The sequence below is a fragment of the Erpetoichthys calabaricus genome, chromosome 7 (genome assembly GCF_900747795.2).
Source record: "Erpetoichthys calabaricus chromosome 7, fErpCal1.3, whole genome shotgun sequence".
NCBI classification, from domain to species: Eukaryota; Metazoa; Chordata; class Cladistia; order Polypteriformes; family Polypteridae; genus Erpetoichthys; species Erpetoichthys calabaricus.
In genome coordinates this window covers 75958520-75980320 of record NC_041400.2, presented here as the reverse complement: position 1 = coordinate 75980320, position 21801 = coordinate 75958520, and the positions used below count along the sequence as shown (strand labels likewise).

The following is a 21801-nucleotide window of genomic DNA, read 5'->3' as shown; positions in this document are numbered from 1 at the left end:
TAAAATTAAAATATTTTCTTTGCCACATTGCCAGTTACTGTATAGTACATTAGGCTAGTCATTTTATTAGAAAAATGTCCCGTTCAGATGCATTCTTCCAGTTATGGTATTGGTATTACCATATAATTCCAGACTAGACTATTTCTAATTTTGCTTCTTTTAAATAGAGGATCATATTTTTACTAAAAAGATATGGTCTTGTTCCTAAATATCCCATGATTCAGATATGGTTTGCCAATGAAATGTAAAATGAGAACTGGTCCTCCCGTGCCACCATGATTTATGTATTCCAACAACAAAAAGATTTAGTATTTTACTGCCTCAGGTTTGTTGTTCAACATATTTTATCAACTATAATGAAAATCAAAATACTATACCAAAACAAACAAACCCGAGTATTGTGTATGATGCAAACAGGCCACCAATTGCAAATATAGGGACTTAATCAAGAACAGTGTTAGAAAATTCTAGAATCTCATTGAATTGGTTTAAATGTTAAACGCTGTATTCATTGGTTTTCTTACAGTCGTAAAAATCAGCCTTGGCTATCTACTGGCAGTTTGCTGAGACACTTGAATTACTTATATCCTGATAAGCCTGGAAGGTGCAGTTGGATGGTGTGTCTTAGATGGGAGAAGCTCTCTTAGTAGCTTACCAAAGTTGACATCCTTTTTGCACTTTTCAAAATTATTTAATAAAGTATTAATTCATTTTGTTTCACCTGTTTACATTTTTAACCTTAGATGTCATGCCTGATGTTGTTTGAAACAATGCCATGTGTTTTAATTAGTTTCTAGTCTGATAAAATCCTTAATACCCTTGTCCTAGTTTGCTCAGGAAAATAGTGCTCCATAACATAAAAATCAGAAAAATATTTCATTATTGGCTGGTCATAAGAGCAAAGAAAATGTACATGGAAGGTCAATCAGAATCAAAAAGAACAGACAAGAGGTCAGCACCAGGAAACATTTAATGTGAATCTAAACCCTAAACACTTTCAATCTAAATATTTAAAGTCAGAAAGTTTACCATGCATCTAAACTCAATACATTAGACAAAACTCAAAATCAATAAATTCATTACCAAGGTCTAAATCTTTAAATCAAAATAACAGCAAAACAGCAGTCACAATTTAATGTTTATCCACAACCTTGTTAAACCTGGAAGTGCACAACACTGAGCTTGTTTCCATCGTAAAAATGGCATCATGCCTCACACAGTTCCAGATGTCATGTTGTAGCAACCATAAAGAAAGGTTCCTAAAATATCAAAATGTGTTCCAAATAACAATATATTATTTACCCTATACAGCTCCAGGTACCTCACACACCAGATAAACAAATGAGCTGGGAGAACTTTTTGCCTGAGTTGAGCTGCGGTGGTGGGGGGATGGAATAGCAGTCTGCTTGATGCTTTTGCTGATTGACACATTTACAAAACAAAAGACGCTGATGGAGAAGTGTGAAGGAATTTAAGGTGGCCCAGGATTACAAATTTTTTCGCAGACTTCAGGGATTCTAGTGTTAAAAGACAAAATGGAGGTATGTAATAAGCAATATTATACTTTAAGCAATTTGGACTGTGACAAAACACAAATTTGAAAGTAAGAGATTAATGGCAAAATTAGATTCGCCATATCCCAAAACCCCTACAAACATAACAATCACATTCATAATTACAGAAGTAGGCTGGAAATTAAATAAAAACACTGCAATGCCATAACACTAAGGATTGAAGTAGTAGTGAAATCTTTTTTTTAATTTATCAAAAAACAGTTATCTGCTTTCTAAAATGATCCACTCCACAGGATAAAAATTGCCAATTTGAGTTGGAAACAAATTGCTTGAAAATTGGTCCATTATTTGTGATGAATCATCCACTTCAGTATAAAACAAGTGCCTTTACAGATGCAGACTGCAGAAATAAGAATCTTTGAGAAAATAATTAATTAACAAACATATGAAAAAGCAAATTATTATGCTACAGTAGCAGCTCTAAAAACAGCAAGCTATGGTAAAACAATCATTCCTTTTTGTTAATTTATTTTTATTTTTTTAAATTTTATTAATTTTATTGTCATCATTCCATACAAATAGATCCATTTTTACAAAAAATAGGATTGAAAACAAATCAACCCCCACCCCTGAGAAAGAGAGCATAGTCAACGGAGTAAAACTTAAAGCTAGTAAAAATAAATAAATTGATGAGTTTAATAGGCGGATAAAGATAAATGGAGAAGAAAAAGAAATGGGAAGAGAATCTACTTCCTCAGTGCTTTAAGAGATTATTCTAAAATATTATTGATTAGATCCTGCCAGGTTCTGAAGAAGTTCTGCACAGATCCTATAAGTGCGAATTTTTTCCAATTTCAAATAGCATAAAACATCAGTTACCCACTGACTTAAAAGAGGAGAGTTAGGATTCTTCCAGTTTAGCAAAATAAGTCTGCGTGCCAATAGTGTAGTGAAGGCAATCACAGTTTGTTTGTCCTTCTCCACTTTAAGCCCATCTGGAAGAATACCAAACACACCTGTTAATGGGTTAGGAGGAATTGTGACACCAAGGCTGTCTGAAAGGCACTTAAAAATTTTTGTTCAGAATGATGTTAATTTCGTGCAGGCCCAAAACATGTGACACAGTGAGGCTGGAACTTGATTACAGCGTTTGCAGGTTGGATTTTGCCCTGGAAACATTTTGGACAGTTTTAAGCGAGACAGATGTGTTCGATATATAATTTTGAGTTGAATAATTGTATGCTTTGTGTATATGGAACTCGAGTGAATTCTATGCATTGCTCCCTTCCACTCCTTTTCTGATATGTTGAGTGAGAGATCCTTTTCCCATTGTCCTCTTGGATCTTTGAAAGGGAGGGACTGTAAAATAATTTTATATATTGCAGAAATGCTGTCTAAGTCCTTGAAACTGAGCAATATTTTTTCCAGCGTACAGGAAGGTGCAAGATGAGGAAAATCAGGCAGGTTCTGTTTAACAAAGTTTCTAATTTGCAGATAGTGAAAGAAATGTGTTGCTGGAAAGTTAAATTTGGAATGTAATTGTTCATAGGATGCAAATAAGTTGTCTATATAAAGATCTCTAAGCAATTTAATCCCAAATGTTTTCCAGATATTAAAAACTGCTATGTTTGCGAGGATTGAAAAAGGTGGTTCTCATGCAGAGGTGCCACAGATAAAAGATTCTCTTAAAATGCTTTCTACATTGGTTCCATATTCTGAGTGAGTGAAGCACAATTGGATTATTAGAATATTGGTTGCATACTTGCATTTATTGGGGCACAAAGTAGGGAATATAAAGAAGTACTGCAGGATTTTATTTTTATTATGGACCAAGCCTGTGTATGTTCATCTATTCGTGTCCAGGTTTTTATAGCTTGTATGTTTGCTGCCAAGTAATAAAACTTAAAGTTAGGTAGAGCCATTGCACCTTCTGCCTTAGGTCTTTGTAGGGTCTCTCTTTGAATACGTGGATGTTTTAAGTTTCAAATAATATTGTTAATTTATATGTTGAGGCTGAAGCTCAGTAGGCCATTCAAGAGTTTTAGTGCCCTATAGCTGAAGAATCCCACCTCCTGCAGTAGTTTTGATGATTTGGATGTCATCATTTAATACTGTGTTTCCAAATTATATCTCTCTATTACAGCATATACAGAGCAAAGGGAGTTGCCCAGAGGCTCACTGTATCTACATATTGAAAATAATTTGATAAATGTAAAGTAAGCAACTAAGAATTGTAGTCGACAAGGAAACTAAATTCTGAAGCCTATGTAGAAGAATTCTTTTATAAACAGTATTAAAAGTTGTGCTTAAGTTTAAATAATGAAGATATCTTTGCATTGGAAGAGATTAGAAGATCTTCGACAACATAAGTTAATATCTTTTCTAAGATGTGAATGGGGCAAAAGTCAGATTGAGACTTCTCATAAAAAGTGTTTGTTTATGATAAGACTTGAGTTTTAAGTTTGTAATTTGGAAGATATGGAAAATTTTAAACTACTCTGTAATTCTTAACATCATTCTGATCTTAAACTGGTTTATTTAATCAATATCTAACAGTCATTACTTTGATGGAATGAGAAACAATGATATTTAATAATAATTTATTAATTTTCTACATTATGTGTTGAGATACTACTTCAAGTGTATTGTTTCCACTAAATAGCTGATATTAAGTAAAAGGAACAGGTAATAGGCTTTATTAATGACAATCAAACAAAATCTATTCTGCTACTAAACTGGAAAGCTGACTGCTCAATTTCTACCTTATATGTTCTAGTTTATTTTTCAAGGAACTCATAAAGACATTGCTACTAATAAATGGAATTGTGTTGGACATATTGATCTAAACGTAATACTGTTTATTATCAGGTTCACATTCAATTTGGAAAAATTTTTTTTTTTTCAGAGTTTCTGCTTTGGCAATAAGTGAAATTTGTAGTCCAGTCAGGAAAAATCACTATTTTTAAAATGAAGAAATGTGGTTTATATTTTCAGGTGTATGCAATACCAGTTCAGTATCTGATATATCTAAATTAATCATTAGAAAATTAACATATGATTTCTGTTTTGTATTTAAATATTTAGGATTTCAACAAACAGGACACTGTACATATTTATCTATTCTACAATGTTTCTATATTTAGCTTTAACTTTGATAGATGATTAACTCTAAACATTCTCAGTACATTTTTGTGCTACGTATCAGTTGATTGTGTGTCTTTATTACTAAATATGATGAATGTGTAGTGGATAGGCTTTCATACCCTTATAAAGTTAACTTGACATCAGTGAAATGCTACAAGACTTACTAACAGTACAAACGTGATTTAAAATTTCAAGAACATGTAGTATAATGTCCTATAATGTACATAACAATGACAACTTTCTCTGAGGAAACTGACTAATGTTTTTTTTATATTTATTAAAGCCTGTGATCAGCAATAGTCAGTTTTCTGAACTGGGTTTACTCCAGTTAATTGTCAATTTTATGTTTTTTTATGTTTATTTTCTCTTAAGTAAAACTTACTATTGTGCATTCTTAACAGTTTTACAGTTCATGCAATAAAGTATGTGTTTATGACATTACAGTTTATCCAATTAAATGGCATTTGTTTGTTTTAACATGAACTCCTCAATCTCTGGCACAATAAAAGCACATGAACATGAGGAGAACAATGCAAGGTGCAAAATCCAAATGGGCAAAGATTGGAATGAAGCAGCAAGCAGGAAACAACAGAAACAAACAGATTTTTTCAGTTCCAGTTTGATATTTTTCCAGTGCCAAGAACTTTTACCCTGTCTCTGAAGGGTAACTTTAAGTAGCTGTGAAAGTACGAGATTACTACAGTCAGAGTATGTATCAACTGTCATTAATATTGTTAATCGTGACTATTGTAAAGATCCTCGAACAGAGAAGACAGCAAAATCTCTATTGTTACATTAGTTTCACATTTAGTCTTGTAATGTTACATTAATCATTTAAATATACTGTATACTATCGGAATACATACACAGTTTTAAGAGGTGCTTTTGTGGTATATAAGCCTCAAACTGACTCACAATGATCAACTAAGTCTTGGTTTCAACAAATACATATTTTATTATACCTGATCACATACAGATAAGAATAGGTATCAGGAACACATTAATAATTTGTTTATGTTTTTGTTTCTATATTTTAAAATTTTTATTTATTTAATTTTTATTTTTTTAATCTTTATTTAAATTACATCATTGAGTCACCACTTTGTATGTTTGTTTTTTCATGGGTGCTGCCATTTTATGCTTCTGAATTTCATGGGCAATGCCATTTTTTATATCTGATCGATATGATGTCTGTGTCATTACTAACCATGTGCTGCACATGCTATGCAGCCAATGACCTTGTGGGTTGTGATATATGCATGATAGTCATTAGTGTTATGCAAGCATTCAAACATTAAGACTACTTATTGGGAAGACTTACGAGAGAACAGTGCTCAGACAAACTAAATACTTATTGGGGACAATTTCCTGGTTTTGAATTCTTGTTTAGTAACAGACATCATTTCAGTTCTGATTTTTTACTAAATCCCCAAAGGAAAATGTTGGCTAATTACTTCTGTTTTTGAAAAAATAGAATCTGTTTGATTGGACTTCATTCTGTACAGTTTGATCAAAATAACAGGCTTCTAATAGCCAAGTAAAAATCTAATCTATCTTAAGGAAATAAACATGTCAGGGATAACATGGCCTCAGTGGGGGATGGGGAGCTGCACTGAGAAAACTCTCTCTGTAACGCCATGAGCAAATATCATATTAAATATTGAAACTCTATGAATATTAGCCATTCTCTTTGGTCTCACTTCCATTTATACCTTAATATAGCCATAGAATTATATTTCACTGAAATCTGTTATTCCTTGATATCCTAGTGCATTACCATATGCACAGGCACTTCACTAATTTAATGTAAAAAGGAAAAAACAGTTGATTTAGCTGTCTGCAATCCCCCTTTTTAAAGTAAGGTTGCCTGGGACCAATTAAGTCATTCTCAGTCTATTGCCTTGTTTAAGTTTCCTACAATCCTGTGCTAATCTAACTAATTCTAATGGAATTTGTTTACTATAAGAAGGATGTGATGTTTTATAATGTGTGGTAATGTTTGTTTTTTTTTTATGAACAGCAGATGAAGTAATTTTACATAAAACAGCACACAAACATCTTCCATTTCTGGTCTTCAACAACCAATTTAAGTAATTTTAATAATTTGTCATCTATTTTTCTTTTTTGTGGTTAATCTTTGCCTCTAGAATAATATATAGCCAAATTGATGTATGGCATAAGATCTCTCAAAGATTTTTATTATTGATTCCTCGGCTATAATGATTCAGCAAATGATCACTGAGGAAGGTGCCAACCACCTTCACAGAAGGAATCTTGTACCATTTTTCTCCAAAGATCCAATGCAAAATTAACAGTGCTTCAGTAATTGATTGATCAACACAAACCTAAAAGTATTGGTGCTATTAGATTCTTTATATTTTCCCAAATCCATTGTTGTACTTTATATTTTCCAGTTTTCTCCAACACATTTGTGATTTTAAATTTCATAATAATATTTTTATTAGTCTTTCTTGTCTACTACACATATCTCTGAAGATCAAAGTGTAGAGCACTTGACTATGCTTCTTTTTGCAAATAAATCAGTGCACCTACTCAGTGCTGCCCATAGCCAGGCTGGGGCCTTAAACAGATCTTCTTGGGCCTACCAACCACCCTCATCCCCAACTCACCTCTCCATGATTCCACTAACATTAGTATTTTGTTTAACAGCTTTAATTTGACCAATAAATATACCGTATACATAAATAATAAAAAAACGAAGCACACATCACAAGCTTAACTATAACTTTTAATGTCAAATACAAATACATTTTTTTGAATAATTAAAACTTGAAAGTGAATGTTTAGGGGTTTCTTCAGTCTCTTAGTTGCATATGATAACATCACACATCTACATTTTCTGAAGGCAAAGACATCTATCACACAACAGCTTTTGTGCAACATCTGAGGTGATGCTGATGATAGCCAAGCTGCTTATACATTCTTGTACCATGGATGATGAAAAGTATGTCTTAATGAGCTTAAGTTTTTAAAAACTGCTAACTGGGAAGGTTGCTGCAGTACAGAGGGCAACCCATAGATATGGACTTCAATGGTATTTAATGACATTGATATACCAATTTATTTATTTCCTTTATAAAGGAAGGCCTAATTATTATATTATTATTATTATATAATAATAATAATGGTCCAGGGTATCAATTTTTACTTGATATACCCAACAATATCACTTATGACGTAATAGAACAACAATAGAAACTATTTTAATATTACTGTATTACTACTACTAAAAATAATAATAGTAAATAATATAACTTCTAATAATTATAATAAATATAAAAATATAAAATATAACAACTACTACTATTACTACTACTACTACTACTAAAAATATTAAAATATATAAAATAATGCTAATAATAATAATAATAAAATAAAAACTACTAATACTGCTTCTGAACGTACTTAGTAAATCTTACTTAATACAGTAAATACAGGGCCAAAGCAAACCTGAATATTTAGATATTTGAAAATGAACATGTGAATGTATCACCTATACTTTCATAAAAATTTCATTTTGTCCTTTCAATGACTGTAGAGAGCAAATAAGACATTAACTAAATCAGTAATATCAGGTACCAATAAACTAAAATAACAGTTAAAGTTAATTTGAGCTAATTTCTTTTTTAAAATGTGAAAGTTGCTTGTCTGGTGCTTTTCCACAATTCAGGTAATAACTAATGAGTAAGTAAGAGAGCGTGTATGTGTTGTTGAAGTTTACAAATGTGTCCCCAACGCAACAACACTCAGAGCACTTCATATATCGACTAATATTAGTAGCCTTTAACATGTGTAGGTACTGAGGTTTATTTGGTAGTTAATAAATATTCTTTAAAAATTTGTCAGGTAAGATACTATAAAATGAGATAATATCTGTTAAACACTCAATATTAAAACTTATACAGCAATCACTACTCCATTGTTACTGTAGAAAACTGCTAGTTTTAGTTTAGTGGCAATTGATGAAATTTTAGTTAGTTTACTAGAAGTTAGACAAATTTTGATTTCTTAACACACCTGCAAGTGCAGCATGAGCTGCTTTTTCATGCTTTAGTTTTTTTCTTTTCTGTGCTCCTGACTGGTATTGACTTAAAGCAATCTCACTCTTCTCATTAACAGTAAATTATCACAACAGGTGACTGTCAACAACATTAATTTGACAATTCATGAAATATCAATGACCCCAGTAGAATCAAGCTGTAGACCTCTAGAGCTCCACTCTGTTAACGAGGTTGTTGCTTTTATATGATTGAATGGAACTACTTTTTCACTATATTGGAGAAATTTGGGTTTGGCCCGAACATTTGTGCATGGATCAAACAACTGTATACCAATCCATAAGCTTCAGTTTGTATTAACATTAATTCAGACTACTTTAAACTAGAACGTGATACCAGACAAGGATGCCTCTTGTCACCACTACTTTTTGCAATCGCCATTCAGCCACTGGCAGTTCACTGTCGAAATGCTTATGAGATAAAGGGGATTATCAGAGAAGGACTTGAACAGAAAATTTCTCTATATGCAGATGATATGGTACTGTATATCAGACTCACAAAATTCTGTGCCTGCAGTCCTAACAGCGCTAACAGAATTTCAAAAGATTTCTGGTATCAGAATTAATTTGAATAAAAGTGTGCTCTTTGGACACCTTCCCTTTTATCATTGCAGATCAGTTTAAATATCTAGGGGTAAACATCACAAGTAAACATAAAGCTCTTTATCAAAAAAATTTTGCTGTCTGTATGGAAAAAATTAAGCAAGACTTGCATATATGGTCAACCCTTCATCTCACTTTAGCTGGAAGAATTAACATTATTAAGATGAATATCCTCCCTAAGCTTCTCTTTTTATTTCAAAACATCCCAATATACATCAATAAATTGTTTTTTAAGAAATTACATTCAACCATAACCACATTTATTTGGAATTCAAACCATCCATGTATCCAAAGAGCGACCCTACAAAGGCCAAAGGCAGAAGGTGGCATGGCTCTACCTAACTTTCAATTATACTACTGGGCAGCAAACATACAAACTATAAAAACCTGGACATGGACACAAATAGATGGACATATACAGCCTTGGTCTGCAATAGAAATAAAATCCTGCAGTTCTTCTTTATATTGCTTGCTTTGTGCCCCAATAAATGCAAGTTATCGCCAATATACTAACAACCCAATTGTGCTTCACTCACTCAGAATATGGAACCAATGTAGGAAGCATTTTAAGATAGAGAATCTTTTATCTGTGGCACCTCTGCACGAGAACCACCTTTTTCAACCCTCGCAAACATATGCAGTTTTTAATGTCTGGAAAACATCGGAGATTAAATCACTTAGAGATCTGTACATTGACAACGTCTTTGCATCCTATGAACAATTACATTCTAAATGTAAATTTCCAGCAACACATTTATTTCACTATCTTCAAATTAGAAACTTTGTTAAACAGAACCTGCCCAATTTTCCTCTCCTCCCACCTCCCTCTATTCTGGAAAAAATATTGCTCAGTTTCAAGGACTTAGACAGCATTTCTGCAATATATAAAACCATTTTACAGTCCCTCCCTTTCAAAGATCCAAGAGGACAGTGGGAAAAAGATCTCTCACTCAACATATCAGAAAAGGAATGGAAGGTAGCAATGCAGAGAATTCACTCAAGCTCCATATGTGCAAAGCATACAATTAATCAACTCAAAATTATATATCGAGCACATCTGTCTCATTTAAAATTGTCCAGGGCAATTGTTTCCAGGGCAAGATCCAACCTGCGAACGCTGCAATCAAGTTCCAGCCTCACTGGGTCACATGATTTGGGCCTGCACCAAATTAACATCATTCTGGACCAACATTTTTAAATGCCTTTCAGACAGTCTTGGTGTCACAAACCTTCCTAACCCATTAACAGCTGTATTTGGTGTACTTCCAGATGGGCTTAAAGTGGAGAAGGACAAAAAAACTGTGATTGCCTTTACTACACTATTGGCACAGAAACTTATCTTGCTAAACTGGAAGACTCCTAACTCTCCTCTTTTAAGTCAGTGGGTAACTGATGTTATATATTATTTGAAACTGGAAAAAATCTAATTCTCAATTAGAGGATCTGTGCAGAAATTTTTCAAAACCTGGCAGGATCTAATCAATAACATTTTAGAATAATCTTTTAAAGCACTGAGGAAGCAGATTCTCTCCCCATTTCTTTTTCTTCTCCATGTATCTATATTCACTTATTAATTTATCTATTTACTTATTTTACTAGGTTTAAGTTTTATTCTGCTGTCCATGCTCTCTTTCTCGGGGGGGGGAGGGGGGGGGTTGATTTTTTTTCAATCCTATTCTTGTAAAATTGATTTATTTGTATGGAATGTTGTGTGATTTCAATAATCAATAAAATTATATAAAATAAAGGGGGTTGTTGCTTTGCTAGTGATGTTATGTGATATGCCCAGTTACACTATGGTTAAGATTAGGGTAATGGGAGGTGTTATGTGACTGAAGTCAAGTAAACAAAGTGACAAAAAACTTGCAATACAGTTGGCTGTCCAGTGGAGCTTCTGAATCAAGGAGGTTTGTGAATGCCCAATGAACAGATGGTGCCTTGATCAGGTGGTGGCTCATATGGAATTATAAGCTGACCTCCATTTGAAGATCTAAGGTTATGATTTGGAATGTAGGGGGACAGGCAAACCTTAAAACAGAACAGAGCAAGATTATATAAGGCTTTATAAACCATTAGTAGTATTTTAAAGTCAATTCTGAATGACACGGGTAACCAATGTAACAATGCTAAAACTGAGATGTGCTCAAATTTTCTTTTTCTAGTTGCATCTCAGTAACTGCAACCAGTTATCTTAGGTAGTCCTGTTAGGAGGGCATTACAGTAATCTAGTCAACTAAAAGAAAAGCGTAAACTAATTTTCCAGTGTCTCATAGGTATAAGAGGTCTAACTTTTGCTGCATTCCTTTAGTGGAAAAATGCAATTTTAGTAATCTGGTTAATATGCTAAAGATTAGGTCAGAGTCAATGATTACCCCTAAATGATTTTCATCCACCTTGACTTTTAATCAAGTTTATTTCTAACATTCTCATTAGGTCCATGTTTGCCAATCACTAAGATTTCTGTTTTTTTCTTATTTAGTTTGAGAAAGCTTCTACTCATCCAAATCAAAATTCTAAGAAATGCTACAATATTGGATCAGAGAGCCAAGAGCATCAGGGTCATCAGGTGCTATCGATAAATGCAGCTGTATGTCATCTACATAGCTATTTGTAGCTCACCTTGTGCTCTGAGATAGTTTGACCTAATGGAACCATGTAGATTGGAAAAAGCAGTGGACCCAAAATAGATCTTTGTGATACACCATATAAAATATCATGGGTCTCCAAAGTACAATCACCACAACTAACAAAGGATTTTTTAAATGTTAAATAAAACTGAAACCAACTTAAAATGCTGCCAGTAGAAGCCCACCCATTGTCTAAGGCGATTTATAAGAATACTGCGGTTTATGGTGTCAAAAGCACTTAAGTCTAAGAGAAAATAGAACAGGTATAAGGCCTCTGTCCGCATGAACCCACAAATCATTTACTACTTTAACCACTGCAGGTTCTGTATTGTGATTTGTTCTGAAGCCTGACTGAAACTTCATCAAGAATAGAATGTTTATTCAAGAAATCATTTAGCTCCTTAAAAACTGCCTTTTCTTGATTTTTTCTTAAGAAAGTCAGGTTAGAAATTGGTATAAAGTTGTTGAAGACATAGGGGTCAAGATTATTTTTCTTGAGCAGGGGTTTAACAACTTCAGTCTTTAGACAGTCAGGGAAGACACCCTCCCCTGTATCTAATGATGAGTTCACTCTATCAAGTACACTATCGTTTAGGACATCGTTGAGGCCTGTTGGTACTGTGTCAAGAATGCAGGTGGAGGGTTTTGGCTGAGAAATTATTCTACAAAGTTTGGTTAGACCTATTCCAGTTAAAAAATGTAACTTACTTAAAATGGAATGCTGGAATACAAAAGGATTAATTTTGGGTGGATATACTATATTGTTTCTAATATTATTTATTTTACGTTTAAAAATAAAGCAAAAGCCTCACAGGTTTCACTAGTAGTTTTTAGGAGGCATTCCATTGAGTGGGCTGGGTTTAGAAGACAATCAAAATTAATCTAAGAAGAGGAAACAAATGTAATTTGCTCCTTTAATTAAATCTTTCTATTAAACTCTTCAGATCTTTCTTAAGAATATTTATATAAACAGTTTTCATGTCTAGTGGAAACATTCACCATAATATTTGTTCTGTTTTTAAAGTGACAGATTCAGATAATGGGATGTGATTTGTCAACTTAGTTCTCTGATAAAAAACTTAACACATGTGCTTTATGTTGACTCAAATTACTGTGATGTGTTCTGTATTTTTTGATTTATGAAGTCAACAGGAGAATCACGCCTAGCCCAGCACTAGCAGGTAAAAAAAATGTAAAATAATAATTACTCCATTATTGCATTATAGCTAAAATAAAAAATAACTGCCATTACTTTAAGAGTTGAAAACTATAGTATTGTTAAAGTACATACACCATGCACTTTAGATATGCTGACACTTTATTAGTTTGTTCTCAATACTATGTCCTATGTTCACAATTGGTGGTTCATATGCAAGAAATGGCAATCCACAGCTTTGACAGCATAGCCCTATTCAAGAAACATGAATTACCAAGTGAAAAATGCTCAAATTGTATTTTTCTGTCAAATCTAAATCTGTTTAGAATAGTATATACAATTATTATATATTTTGGGATCAATAAAGTATTTATCTAAAAAACTGAGCAAAAGTTTTAGGCCACCCAAAAAATTGTTTTTAAAGCTAGTAAGCTTATATTTTCTATATAAGAGAGAACAAATTAATAGTAAAAAGTAAAACAATGTCTTGTGTTTCACAAATCATATTGATATCTTGTGATATGGAGAGAACAACAGGGTTTTTTTTGACAAACCACTTCTTGAGGCCCTCCTGACATTCACCGTATTTGTTAAATGCCTCCCACTGGACACCTGATTCAGATGAATGAGACTGATAGATAGATAGATAGATAGATAGATAGATAGATAGATAGATAGATAGATAGATAGATAGATAGATAGATAGATAGATAGATAGATAGATAGATAGATAGATAGATAGATAGATAAAGACAAATATATAAAAGAAATATACTGTAAATAATAAAACAAACAACAACCCCATGAACTCACATAAGAACTTCTGTCTTGGATACTAGAGAAATGCTGTTATCAACAGGTTTAAAGGTGGAAAATCTGTCAAGATGTTCGTTTGAAGGCATTAACATTTGAATAAAGCAGATCCAGCTTGTTGTACCTGAAAAAAGAACATGGCGTTAGACATTTGTTCAAAATTAAAAATAAACAATTAATAATAAACAAATGCCGCAGTATCAGGAACAAGTCCATGAAGCCACATCTTAATTTTATCATTAATAATAATTAAATTACGCAAGCCAGATGCGTTAGTTGTGCAGTTTAACAAATAAGTGGCTGTAGTGGATTATAACCATAAAGCCTGGAATGCCTGAAGGTTTGAAGACAGCAAACTTACACAGTGACATTTAAAATCATTGTTCTGGGAATTTCAAGATGTGTGCAAATTTACAGAAACTGAAAACAGAGTGGAAGACCTGAAAAGCAGTCTGCATCTGATAAACAGTGTTTAATACTAGAATCCCTGAAGCCTATGAAAATATTTGTAATGCTGGGTCACCTTGAATTCCCTCGCAGCTCCTCATCACCATCTTTGTTTTGCAAATGTGTCAATCAATAGTTGAAGCAGGCAGCCTGCTCACTCATCCCCCTCAGAGGCAGCTGAAGTCCATCACAAAATTCTCAGAGCTGAAGTCACTTTATTTGGGACTAAGGAGTCTGGAATTGTATAGGGTAGACCATAAAAGACTGAGGAACAACCAGCAACAGAAAGGTTTATGTTGTCCCAAAATTGAAATTTTTCTTTTGTATAGTCACCATGGTCCCAGAGGAAGAGTTGAAGAGAAGTACATTGATGTCTGTCTGCAGTCTTGTGTGAAGCATGATAGAGGATCTGTCATGGTCTGGAGATTAATTAGTCCCAAAGGTATCACGTCCTAGTGAGCTGAATGACTTCCGGCCTGTCGCTCTGACGTCACATGTGATGAAGACTATGGAACGGCTGCTGCTTCACCACCTGAGGCCACAGGTCTGCCACACCCTTGACCCTCTGCAGTTCGCATACCAATAGAAGGTGGAAGCAGAGGATGCCATCATTTATATACTACACTGATCCCTCTCCCACTTGGACAGAGGCAGTGGTGCTGTAAGAATTATGTTTCTGGAATTCTCTAGCGCCTTCAACACCATCCAACCTCTGCTCCTTAGGGACAAGCTGACAGAGATGGGAGTAGATTCATACCTGGTGGCATGGATTGTGGACTGTCTTACAGACAGACCTCAGTATGTGCGTCTCGGGAATTGCACGTCTGACATTGTGGTCAGCAGCACAGGAGCGCCGCAGGGGACTGCACTTTCTCCGGCCCTGTTCAGCCTATATACATCAGACTTCCAATACAACTTGGAGTCTTGCCACGTGCAAAAGTTTGCAGACGACGCTGTAATCATAGGCTACATCAGGAGTGAGCAGGAGGAGGAGTATAGGAACCTAATCAAGGACTTTGTTAAATGGTGCGACTCAAACCACCTACAACTGAACACCAGCAAAACCAAGGAGCTGGTGATGGATTTTAGGAGGCCCAGGCCCCTCATGGACTCTGTGATCATCAGAGGTGACTGTGTGCAGAGGGTGCAGACCTATAAATATCTGGGAGTGCAGCTGGATGATAAATAGGACTGGACTGCCAATACTGATGCTCTGTACAACAGACGACAGAGCCGACTATACTTCCTAAGAAGGCTGGTGTCTTTCAACATCTGCAATAAGATGCTGCAGATGTTCTATCAGACAGTTGTGGAGAGCGCCCTCTTCTACGCGGTGGTGTGCTGGGGAGGCAGCATAAAGAAGATAGACGCCTCACACCTGCACAAACTGGTGAGAAATACAGGCTCTATTGTAGGCACGGGGCTGGACAGTTTGACATCCGTGGCAGAGAGATGGGTGCTGAGCAGGCTCCTGTCAATCATGGAGAATCCACTGCATCCACTGAACAGTATCATCTCCAGACAGAGGAGCAGCTTCAGCGACAGACTGCTGTCACTGTCCTGCTCCACTGACAGACTGAGGAGATTGTTCCTCCCCCACACTATGCGACTTTTCAATTCCATCTATCTATCTATCTATCTATCTATCTATTGTGGCATGCTGCTGGGGGTGGTACTCAGCCGGGACGCCCGAGAGGACCGGAGGAGGGCTTGCGCCTCCTCTGGACCACAAAGGGGCGACCACCCTGGTTGCGTTGGGGACCACGGATGCAAGGCTTGGAAGCCCAACCCTGTAGGGGCCTGTGGTCACCGCCAGGGGGCGCCCCCGTGCCTGGAGAGTCCTGGACCTCAGCACTTCTGCCACACCCGGAAGTGCTGGGGGAAAGAAGACCGGGGACACCTGGAGTGCTTCTGGGTGCGCAGCCGGCACTTCCACCACACAGGGGAGTGTCAGCGGAGGAGTGTCGGGAAGCACCTGGAGCCCATCCGGGGGTGCATAAAAGGGGCTGACTCCCTTCAGACAGTGGCTGGAGTCAGGAGAGAAGCAAGACATGGTCTCTGGAGGAGGCAAGGAGGTGGCCTGAAGAGTGAGAAGGCAGTGTGTGTTGGCCTGGACTTTTGGGGAACTTTGGGGTTGTGTGGCACTTTTGCAAATACTGGGACTGTTAATAAACGTGTGTTGGGTGTAACAATGATGTCTGTCTGTCTGTATTTGGGCCAGTCTCCACACTATCTATCTATTTCAACCAATAGTGTATGTGATTTTGTCAAAATCCCCTTCTACGAAATACTGTATAAGCAGATTTTATGTTATCATGATATACCTTCAGAAAAACAATTTACTGGCAAAATGTGTCTCTCAACATGACATCCCATTAAAGTAGCATTCTCAGAAGTCCAGCATCAACATAACTGAAGCTGTGTCAGATCACTTGCAATGGGAGAAGAACTAAAAGCATTCAAAGCAAAAGTTTGGAAAAACTTACCACAGGACCATAGGAACAAATTGTTGTACCAAAGCAAATTGCTTCAGTTTTGTTTCTAAGGGAGGTCACATAAAGTTATTGTTACTTTTTATTGTATTAGCATTTTTTTTATCATTTTTTGTTCCTAAAATTGTTTGTTAAGCAAAGAAATAATGTTGCTTTATTAACTCAGTTTACAAACAGTGTAAATACATACATAGCAGCCAGGATGTTGGATTCATAGAGTCGGAAGCAATTGGGTTACTTTTACTAACTCCGACTTACTAAATGTAAATTGTAATATAATGTGTTCAAATTTATAATTTCACATACACTGATTTGATGAAACTATTCTTTCTTCTAGACGTTTGATAAAAATATAACATCTTTTTAATTTAAGTTTAGTCTTATATTACTAAGTTTTTGTAAGCCACAGCAACATTACTACAGCCTTTAAACCTGAACTTTAACAAGTTAGGGTGGTAAAATGTAGCGTTAGGGTGGTAAAATGTAGCTTTTGTGTATGGACTCCACAGCACTGCATAGGAGATACATTATTTAGGAAGGGACAAAATGACAAGAACTGTAGTAGATATGAAAGACAAGTACTGTGTATACAGTATTTGCTAAGCCTGAAATTCCTAAATTTACACAAGTTTGTTCAAAAGGACATTTCATAACCATAAATTACAGACATGGTGCAATTACTGAAAAAACTAAATTGACATCAGTACGCTTTTTAATGGGCTGCTATTATCATGCCCCACAAGAAAATTTTACTGCTCAAAGGTTGATCTTTGATGGCTCATGAGACTTAAGAGGTTCTCATTTATGTTTCATTTAAGAATCAACTTTGTCTCAGATGTTTCTCCTAAAATTCCTGAGGAGAAATAGCTCAGACAAAAAGGAGATATCAGATAAAACTGAGGTAAAAGGAGATAAAATTGAGAATTTGGTTTGAAAATCATGTTATATTTTGTTAGTTCTCTTTCTAGTCTTGTTTTACTCACTTTTAAGTCTTGATCATTTTTGCTTATTACTGGATTCATTCTTTTACCCAGGTGAAAGTGGGTAAAAAAGTGTACTACAAGCTAGTGTGCTAAAGTATGAAAAATAAACTTGTGTCAAGACTAATGATAAGTATTTTTCAAATGTGTTACATTGGAACAACTAATTTTGTGCTAAATGTATTTAAATTGTAACATAATTGTACACAATACCAACTTTGTGTTAAATATACTTACTAAAGTGGGACTATTTTAAGTATACTTCAGTATAATTAAATTGTATTGTTTTATATATACACATACAATAGATTTAAAATGTACTTTTTATCTATTACAAGTGCACTATTATTACATTTTATTTTAATAACGTATTTGAAATAACTGACAAATTTAAAATATTACTATTAGTGTTTGGTCATACTTTGAAGTTTATTTAAATTTGCAAAATAGGACATTAAAATGGAACTTTAATTGTACATTATCATAAAAGTTACATACAATAAACTTAAAATATTTTAAATGAATAATAAAAGTCTTTGAAATAGTTGAATAAATAAATTTATAATGTAATTATTAGTATATTATACAAAACTTTGCTTATGCCTTAAAAAATAGCTATAATTACGCTTTATGTTCCAAATTTACTAAAATATATACTGTGTAATTTGTTAATACAGTTATTTTTATATTATTAATACACAAACAATTTCAATCTGGTAAAATATATTACGTGATGAAATTAGTATATGAAATTAAAAAATTAATATGAAGAAATGCAGAAATGTAAATTGAATGAAAGTCAACCTTTATTTTATAATAACTACAACATCTATATATATAATTCACTAAGCCGCCGCCAGTGCAAGCAAGACACCCATGGAAGCACGCAGGACGGAGCCACGCCCACCAACTCTAAGACCATTGGATATGACAACTTGTAGAGCCACGCCCACCAACTCAGTCGCAGCAACTCACAAAACATGGCGTCATTGGATACGACGACAACTCGCAGAGCCACACCCAACTCGGACGCAGCAACTCACAAAACGGCGTCATTCGTGTTCGTCTCTACTACACTCCACATGCACCTCTGAGCCACGTTGACTTTTCATTATTCTTTTCGGTTATGACGCACGACCGCGTCCATCATCGCAAACTGTTTTACACACCATGGTCTTAGAGTTGTTGGGCGGGTCTCCGTGAGTTGCTCTTGCGAGCGGGCACATGACCAGGCAGTGTGTATGCTTTGAGAACGAGGGTGGACGCGGCAGGACCATCTAAGAAGAGGCATGTTTGTCGCGGATGTGAATTGCTGTATGCAGCGTGTAAAACAGTTTGTTTGTCGCGGATGTGAATCGCCGTATGCAGTGTGTAAAACTGTTTGCGTGGGGTATCCCATGGTCTTAGAGTTGGTGGGCGGGTCTCTGTCAGTTGCTCTTGCAAGCGGGCACATGACCAGGCAGTGTGTATGCTTCGAGAACGAGGGTGGACGCGGCAGGACCATCTAAGAAGAATAATGTTTGTTGCGGATGTGAATCGCTGAATGAGCGTGTAAAACAGTTTGCGAGAGGTATCCCATGGTCTTAGAGTTGGTGGGCGGGTCTCCGTGAGTTGCTCTTGCGACCGGGCACATGACCAGGCAGTGTGTATGCTTCGATGTGAATTGCTGTATGCAGCGTGTAAAAACAGTTTGTTTGTCGCGGATGTGAATCGCTGAATGAGCATGTAAAACAGTTTGCGAGAGGTATCCCATGGTCTTACAGTTGGGGGGCGGGTCTCTGTGAGTTGCTCTTGCGAGCGGGCACATGACCAGGCAGTGTGTATGCTTCGAGTGCGAGGGTGGACGCGATAGGACCATCTAAGAAAAATCATGTTTGTCACGGATGTGAATCACTGTATGCAGTGTGTAAAACAGTTTGTTTGTCACGGATGTGAATCGCTGAATGAGCGTGCGACGGCGGTCCTCCAATTGTCAGTAACGGACAATTGTATGTTACTTTTTCCAGAGTGCCATCTTTTCATTCACCTACAGTCATATCCTCAAACCCACCCCATTTGGACAACTGTGTCTTTCAGGAAGTGTTCACTCATCAATACATCATTATGTGGTGTATGCTACGCCGTGGGTTGGCTAGTTTATTTATAATAAATTCAGGTCACTTATGGGCAACGACAGTGAGACCTGGAAGGGCGTGATTGGGAGGAATGGCTCCCCGATCTGAACCCGAGCGGTGTTTTGTTATTGGACTTCTGTGCTCGTCACGGATTGTCCATAACGAACACCATGTTCAAGCATAGGGGTGTTCATATGTGCACTTGGCACCAGGACACCCTAGGCCTCAGTTCGATGATCGACTTTGTGGTTGTGTCGTCGGACTTGCGGCCACATGTCTTGGACACTCAGGTGAAGAGAGGGGCGGAGCTGTCAACTGATCACCACCTGGTGGTGAGTTGGCTTCGATGGTGGGGGAGGATGCCAGTCAGGCGTGGTAGGCCCAAACGTGTTGTGAGGGTCTGCTGGGAACGTCTGGCAGAGCCCCCTGTCAGAAGTAGCTTCAACTCCCACCTCCGGCAGAACTTCGACCATGTCCCGAGGGAGGTGGGGGACATTGAGTCCGAATGGGCCATGTTCTGTGCCTCTATTGTTGAGGCGGCTGACCGGAGCTGTGGCCGCAAGGTAGTCGGTGCCTGTCGTGGCGGCAATCCCCGAACCCGTTGGTGGACACCGGCGTTGAAGGATGCCGTCAAGCTGAAGAAGGAGTCCTACAAGACCCTTTTGTCCTGTGGGACCCTGGAGGCAGCTGATAGGTACCGGCAGGCCAAGCGGAATGCGGCTTTGGTGGTTGCTGAGGCAAAAACTCAGGCGTGGGAGGAGTTTGGGGAAGCCATGGAGAACGACTTTCGGACGGCTTCGAAAAGATTCTGGTCCACCATCCGGCGTCTCAGGAAGGGGAAGCAGTGCAGTGTCAACACTGTATATGGTGGGGATGGTGCGCTGCTGACCTCGACTCGGGACGTTGTGGGTCGGTGGGGAGAGTACTTCGAAGACCTCCTCAATCCCATTAACATGCCTTCCAATGAGGAAGCAGAGCCTGGGGACTCAGAGGTGGGCTCCCCCATCTCTGGGACTGAGGTCACCGAGGTGGTCAAAAAACTCCTTGGTGACAGGGCCCCGGGGGTGGATGAGATGCGCCCGGAGTTCCTCAAGGCTCTGGATGTTGTAGGACTGTCTTGGTTGACATGCCTCTGCAACATCGCATGGACATCAGGGACAGTACCTCTGGATTGGCAGACCGGGGTGGTGGTCCCCCTCTTTAAGAAGGGGGATCGGAGGGTGTGTTCCAACTACAGAGGAATCACACTCCTCAGCCTCCCTGGAAAAGTCTATTCAGGGGTCCTGGAGAGGAGGGTCCATCGGATAGTCGAGCCTCGGATTCAGGAGGAACAGTGTGGTTTTCGTCCTGGTCGCGGAACAGTGGACCAGCTCTATACCCTTAGCAGGGTCCTGGAGGGTGCATGGGAGTTTGCCCAACCAGTCTACATGTGTTTTGTGGACTTGGAAAAGGCATTCGACCGTGTCCCTCGGGGAATCCTGTGGGGGGTACTCCGAGAGTATGGGGTACCGGCTCCCCTGATAGGGGCTGTTCGGTCCCTGTACGATCGGTGCCAGAGCTTGGTCCGCATTGCCGGCAGTAAGTCGAACCCGTTTCCAGTGAGAGTTGGACTCTGCCAGGGCTGCCCTTTGTCACCGATTCTGTTCATAACTTTTATGGACAGAATTTCTAGGCGCAACCATGGTGTTCAGGCGGTCCGGTTTGGTGGGCTCAGGATTGGGTCACTGCTTTTTGCAGATGATGTTGTCCTGTTTGCTTCATCAGGCCGTGATCTTCAGCTCTCTCTGGATCGGTTCGCAGCCGAGTGTGAAGCGGCTGGGATGAGAATCAGCA

General features: G+C 37.3%; 1 protein-coding gene across 19 annotated transcripts in view; it reads left to right on the top strand.

Annotated features, from left to right (window-relative positions):
* celf4 (CUGBP, Elav-like family member 4) overlaps window positions 1-21801 on the top strand; it is a 1311271-nt gene that overhangs the window by 1128925 nt on the left and 160545 nt on the right. The window lies entirely within an intron of this gene.